Raw genomic sequence first — 6,783 nt, forward strand, 5'->3', positions numbered from 1 at the left:
ACTATCGTGAACTGAATCGTAAGAGTGTTCCTGACCGTTTTCCCATCCCAAGGATTCAAGATGCATTAGACACCCTAGGGGGAAATAGTTGGTTTTCAGTACTGGATCAGGGACGCGCATATCATCAGGGTTTCATGGGGAAAGACAGTAGACCATTGACTGCCTTTGTGACCCCTTGGGGACTGTATGAATGGGTTCGCATTCCCATGGGTCTTTCCCAGGCCCCCGCGGCCTTTCAAAGATATATGCAAGATTGTTTAGAAGATTTAAGAGACATCACATGTATCCCATATTTGGACGATATCATTGTCTTTAGTCAAAGTTTTGAAGAACATGTTAGTGATCTGAGGAAAGTTTTGCAAAGACTGCGGGAACACGGGATAAAATTGAAACCCAGCAAGTGTAAAATCTTTCAAAGGGAAGTTACATTCCTTGGACATGTTGTGTCAGAAGAAGGTTATCGGATGGATCAGGAGAGTATTAAGGCAGTTACGGATTTAAAGGATACGCCACCTAAGACAGTCGGAGAAGTTCGCAGACTTATGGGACTTCTAAGTTATTTCAGGAGATATGTACGTAACTTTGCGACGTTAGCAGCACCCATTTATGATCTTTTGACGGAACCCAAGGGAGGTACAAGTACCAAATCGAAAAGTAGGTCGAGTAAGTCCTTATCACGCCAACCAGTCTCTTGGTCTGAGGAACATCAGCGAATACTGGAGACACTTATAGATACTCTCACATCACCACCCGTTATGGCTTATCCGGACTACCAACAACCCTTTATTCTTCACACTGACGCATCGGAGCGGGGACTTGGGGCTGTATTATACCAACGCCAGAAAGGAACCTTGAGAGTCATTGGTTACGGGTCACGATCGTTAACTCAAGCCGAGCGCAATTACCATCTGCATTCGGGGAAACTCGAATTCTTAGCGCTAAAATGGGCAATTACGGAGAAATTTAGAGACTATTTGTACTATGCCCCTAAATTTACTGTCTACACGGATAATAACCCGTTAACATACATTCTGACCACTGCCAAATTGAATGCGACCGGACAGCGTTGGGTATCAGAATTGGCTAACTATAACTTTGTCATCAAATACAGACCTGGAAAGGCAAATGGGGATGCAGACGGTCTCTCGCGGATTTCACAAGGCATGGAGAAGTATATGGAAGAATGTCAGAAGACCATATGCCAAGAAGACATAGGAGCCACTGTGAATTCTGTAAAGTTCCAGGCAGGTGAAGATGGCATTTCGACTATCTCTTTGTCAGCATGCCTTGAAGATTCTCTCGACGATAATGTCACCTTAGGCACGCAAGCATGGTCGACAGAGGACATTGTGAGACTTCAGCGTGAGGATACAACAATTGGAAAGGTGATTGGTTTCATACTTAATGAGTCATTACCCAGCTTAAAGGAGCGAAAGAAGGAAACTCCTGAAACAAAGGCCATGTTACGTCACTGGAAGAAGTTGGAACTAGGTAAGGATGATATCCTTCGCCGGAGAATTGGACCACGTCTCCAATTGGTCCTTCCACGGAAACTTCATCATCTCGTTTATAAGGAACTACATGAGGAAATGGGGCATCTCGGTGCAGAGAGGGTATTGCCACTTGCGAGGGATAGGTTCTTTTGGCCCCGTATGCAACAGGACATTGAACACTATGTTACCTCTGTTTGTCGATGTATCAAGCAAAAACGACCGAAACATGCTCAACGGGCACCAATGCAGAGTATTCAAACAACAGCTCCCTTTGAACTCATTTCTTTGGACTTTTTACATCTAGAAAAAAGCACTGGTGGGTATGAATATATCCTCGTAGTGATTGATCATTTTACTCGATTTGCCCAAGCATACGCAACACGGAATAAATCGGCCCCTACAGTGGCAGAGAAGCTGTATAATGATTACATCATGAGGTTTGGGTTTCCCCTTCGAATACATCACGATCAGGGGAAGGAGTTCGAGAACGATCTACATAAACATCTGGAAAAGCTTAGTGGGGTAGCTCACTCAAGAACCACACCATATCATCCACAATCCAATGGACAAGTCGAGCGTTTTAATCAGACCCTTCTTGCAATGTTACGCACACTACCAGAGAACCAGAAATCCAAGTGGAAAGATAGTCTTAACAAAGTTGTACACGCATACAACTGCACTCGAAATGACTCAACAGGATTTTCTCCTTTCTATCTACTTTATGGTCGCTCACCTCGACTTCCCATTGACTTAATGATTGGTACCAGTTTGCAAGGCACTCCGCAACAGTATCCGAAATATGTGACAAAGTGGCGAGAAACCATGGAAGAAGCTTACAGGATCGCACGTTCCAAGTCGACAGCTCAAGCCGCGCGGGGTAAGAGGTACTACGAGAAGAAAGTGAGATGCTCATCACTTAAGCCGGGTGATCGGGTATTGGTACGAAACCTGTCAGAACGAGGCGGTCCAGGGAAACTACGCTCATACTTTGAGGATCAGGTGTTTGTGGTTGTGAATCAGAAGGGAGAATCGAGCCCAGTGTATGAGGTCAGACCTGAGAATGGCAAGGGCAGGAACCGGACTCTGCATTATAACCTCTTACTGCCATGTGATTATCTCATGAGTGACGTGATTACTCAGCCAAAAAGGAAAACCAAAACACGGAAACCTGCAACAAGGAACGCAGCAGAGTTGAAAGAGGAGTCGAGTAGTGAAGAGGAACCAGACTTTGTTTACGGTAGACAGGTTGGATATGCGCCCGACGAGAAAGAAGAAGCATCAAGCGAATCGGATGTAGTCCTGGGTCAGCAGGAGGAAGTATCAGGCGAGTCTGATGTAGCACCGGATCGGCAAGAGGAAATAGCATCAGGCGAGTCAGATGTATCTCTGGATCAGCAAGAGGAAGCTTCAGACGAGCTGGATGGAGCACCCGATCAGCAGGAAGGAACGGCAGGTGAGCTGGATGAAGCAATAGAGGAGCAGGCAGAGAGGGCATCACAGCAGCAGCAAGGGGAACAAGGTGATAGGGACAGCCAGGAGAACTATGCTAATGGCAGCATCATTGGACGACCCGAGCGGAATAGGCATCCACCTTTGCGGGTTACTTATGATGTTATTGGTCAGCCATCCTATTATCGGGGACCGGTCGCTAACCATGGTATAACTATAAATGAGTCAGCATGGAGTGCTTACGGTGCACCTCCTACACAAGAGTTACCATGTGCCACATGCGGGTTCAAGGCACCCTTCGGTTTACAGGTACCCTACGGTTATTCGGTACCCTGCAGTCTACAGACTCCCTACGGTTATCCGGTACCCTACGGTTTACAGGTACCCTACAGATGTCCTTCCTTCTCACCATGGACACCAGCAATGTAATTACAAGTACACTAGTACACTTACTTGACTTATATTTGTTTGTTTGTTACAAGAAAAAGAAAAGAAAAAAACGGTCTAGTTAGAGACACTAGTTGAATAATACTAGTATAGCCTAGCAAATAGTGTAGGTAACAAGGTGTAAGACCTTGAGCAGCATTGGGTATTTACGTGGCAATGACATTGTGCAAGAGAACTGTAGAGTAAAGAATAAGCAAGATACAGCTGTATGAAGAAACAAGTGGAAGCCATGGTTGGACTTGATCACCCTACACCATGCCTTCATGGAACTGAACATTGAAATAGTAGAGTAGTCAGATTTTTTTTTCCTCAGTTGCATTGTAGTATTGAAACATACTAGTAACTTAAATGTCGAGGAAAACATCTTTTCAGGGGGGAAGTGTGTTACCCTTGGAATTAAGCACTTGCCCACCCCCCCATAGAAAAATATTGTATTACCCATAATGCAGTGTGTGTGGAAGAAGAAGAAAACGTGTTGACCGCCATGATTGTTTCTGTGTGGTTTATTTGCGGTTTATTTTTAATGTTACTCGAGTTTTCACAAATTATAAGGTAACATTCACATAGCTTGGATAGCATAGGCTTGGCCTCTTTAGAGGCCTGTGGTGGTGTAAGTTTTAAGATAATGGGAAAGGGGAAATGTAAATAAATGCCCAATCAAATTATTTTCATTACTCATATTTTTTTCACCAAACCTTTCAAGTTGAGTCGATTTCCTTTATTTCTCCTCTCCCGTCGACTATTTTTTTAGTCGATTGATATTCTTTGCTGTTTCCTCTCTACCCCAAACATAGATCAATGAAAGGGTTTGGTTTGAAATTAGAAGTTAGCATTTTAGCACTGTCAGTGATGTCGTAGATGTATTTTATAGGGTTTGCTTCCAAAATTAATCTGTTTTTTCCCCATTGCATTCATTTTAGAGTAGGCCACCAACAACAAGGCCACTATATGGTAAAGGCACCAATATGCTCCAATATGTAATGCATTGAAGGAGATACATTTGTGGATTTTAATTTCCAGACATTTTTCTGAATATTCAGTCCAATAAATTAGAGAATCACCACTAAATTGATACCTTCAAATTACAGTATGGCATTTAAACAGTCTAAATATATTATTTGGAATCTTTGAAATGCTGTTACATCCATGACATATTCTGCACAAGGGCAAAGCTTGTTGGAGTATTGTTTTGATTATAAGAATATTCATAATGGAACTTCTATGGTGGAGAAATAAGAATTTACTATTAGACTCTTGACAACTTAGACAGACATATTTACACCAGGAATTGTGTTTGTTAACTTTGATGTACTGCATAATTTAAATTATTGAATAAGGCCTGGATCCATTTGGTTGGTCCAATAAATCTCAGTAAAGAGCAGGATCCTAGATTCCCCAAAAATACTTTGATCATTTAATACAAAAGGTGTTCAATGCTGGCTCTGCTTTTAGGTAGTGCCTAAATCTATATATTATTAGACCTTAAGCACGGGTAATATTAGGGACCTTAAGCACGCGAAAACGTAGAACGCTGTGGACGTTGGATTTGCGTGCGCGCCTTTCTCAACGTTGCAACTTCGCTTTCAACTCATAGATCCTACGCGCGCACGAATATCCAATCAGAAGTCCGACAAATTGTAAAACACGTCGGATGAGGACAGTGAGTACTGCTCGGATTTATCTAAAGTACAGACGTTTATAACGGTTTTTCTGCGACTTGGGAAATAAAACACAGAAACCTAACATGATGGAAACTTATCTTGCTGTCCAAGCTTGGTGAAAATCTTGTAGAGAAGCATAGAAAATAATGACTACGAGTTTGGTTGTTGAATGGAAACGGCGAATCTAGCTCAAACTACGAAAACTTGGAAATGATTAGATAAAGTGGTGTTCTCTTCGGGAGGTACTATGTGTTTTCACAGCTATTTTTGTCAACTTGCAGTGATTTAAGTGCGGGGAAAATAGAAGAGAAAGCCGAATTCGCTGTTTACGTCTGACTTCTAACTTCAAGTTTTATCGGCTAACGTCAAGATTTACAGCAAAAATACTAACGACAGTCTCATTTTTATATGTAAAGTAACCTAGGTAATATCAAACAAGTTTAGTGGTAGGACTAACATTACTATTGTAAGTGGTTTATTTGCTTTTTGTTTTTCGTTTCTCCGTAGTAAATTTTACGTGTTTTCCTACAATTTGAGTCCCAACTCTATACTAAAAGTGGCCGGTCAAAGAAAAAAAAACGGCTAGGACCTTCTACGCTGGCCGGAAAATGCTTATTTGGTTGGTTAGATTCGCATAAAAATATCTCAAACCAATCTTTTTCGCCGTCTATTGCCGACTTTTTGTGGGACATTTGTGGGACCACATGGCTGTTATTGCACCATATCTTTCCTGATGGCTATTCGAGCGCGCGTGATTGACATGTTGGATCTTGAACTACGTGGCTAGCCCACTTTTCACGTTGTTGACAACATAGTTGGAACGTCGAGGACGGTGCGCGCGCAAATCCAACGTGCGCGGCGTTCTACGTTTTTGCGTGCTTAAGGTCCCTGTTGTATTTTGGTCAACCTTCGAAAAAAAGGCCGTGAACTGAAACGCCCGGGTCCAGTCATTTGTGACCTAGATCAAAATTACATAAAAAAATATATGCGCGCGCTAAACCGCGCTAAATATTTGTGAATATTCCGGTAAATTGAGAAGGAATCCAAAAAAGAAAAATATATTTCATACTACTATCCTTTTAGCGAGGGAATGCATTTTTGTGATTATCAAAGCAAGCAAGCTGAAGTATCTGAGCTTTTGTAATAGTGAGAAAATAGAGAGGGAGATATTACTCTACACTGTAAAATTGAAAGGGCCGATTCGACCCCAATTTTCCAAAGGTCATTTCAGCCCGTTTCGTTTCGATTTGGCCCTTAAGAGCTAAGTCAGCTTTCGAGGGTGACGATTCAGCCCTAGTGATTTCTGAATCGGCTCACCTCAAATCTGTTTAGGCCCTGTCGTTTAATTCGACCCTTTGTAGGGGCCAATTTCAGCCCTTCGTATGAGCCCACTTCAAGCCTATGTAGAAGCCCATTTCATCCCCGGGTCCATAATTGCACTTTAGCCAACATATTACAGGCTAACATGAAACATGTGTAAACACTTTCTCTCGAAAAAATACCTTTGTTCTATAAGATATAAAATTTATGCGCACCACATTCTGAACGCAACTCCTATTTGCTGGCAAGGCTTTTAAAAGTGAGCACCTAATAACACCAGCATAGGTAGGTAGCCTAATGTCTATCAACCTAGAGTAGGACTGGGGACGAGGCCTCAACGCTGGGGGTCTTGGTCCTCCAATTTTAAAAATGGGGAAGCAATTTCCAACGGACGTAGATTGCGGTCGAGTCCG

Source organism: Nematostella vectensis, chromosome 8 (genome assembly GCF_932526225.1).
Source record: "Nematostella vectensis chromosome 8, jaNemVect1.1, whole genome shotgun sequence".
NCBI lineage: Eukaryota > Metazoa > Cnidaria > Anthozoa > Actiniaria > Edwardsiidae > Nematostella > Nematostella vectensis.